Source organism: Chrysochloris asiatica, unplaced genomic scaffold (genome assembly GCF_000296735.1).
Source record: "Chrysochloris asiatica unplaced genomic scaffold, ChrAsi1.0 scaffold00016, whole genome shotgun sequence".
NCBI classification, from domain to species: domain Eukaryota; kingdom Metazoa; phylum Chordata; class Mammalia; order Afrosoricida; family Chrysochloridae; genus Chrysochloris; species Chrysochloris asiatica.
The window spans coordinates 12,484,692-12,485,312 of record NW_006408534.1 but is presented as its reverse complement, the minus strand read 5'-3'; positions in this window follow the sequence as shown (position 1 = coordinate 12,485,312).

Below are 621 nucleotides of genomic sequence, written 5' to 3'. Positions count from 1 at the left end.
ATATATATAGTCAGTGACCAAAATACAGAACCAGAAAATATAACACCAGAAATAGTATCAGAACTATCCTGATAAGGAATTTAAAAGAATGCTAATTAGGCAACTTTAACTGATTGAGAGAATGATAGAGACAACTGCAGATGAAATCAAGGAAAACACAGACAAAACTATAGAAAATTTCAGGAACCAAAATGACAAAATAAATTAAAATTCATTTTCAGCAATTTGAAAGTAAGAAGATTAATGAGAAGACTTCAGAAATAGATACTACACTGAAAGGGTAATAAATCAGAATTTGGTCAGTGAAAGACCAAATTAGTGAGCTTGAAGAAAAACCTTGTAATATTCATCTACCAGAACAGAGATGGGGAATGTCTGGCCCAAGGGTCGTACAAGGCCCACAAAATCATTTGGTCTGGCTCTGCCAAGGCACCTGCAGATGTAGCTGTTAAGTGTCTTCAAGTAGGTTCCAATTCAAATCCTGTATAGGGTTTCCAAGGAGCAGCAGGTGAGTTTTAACTGCTGATCTTGTGGTTCAAACAGATGAGTGTTGGTTCTCTATCCAATCTACACTAGGATTTCTGCTATCACATTGTTGTTGTTGTTGTTGTTGTTGTTGTT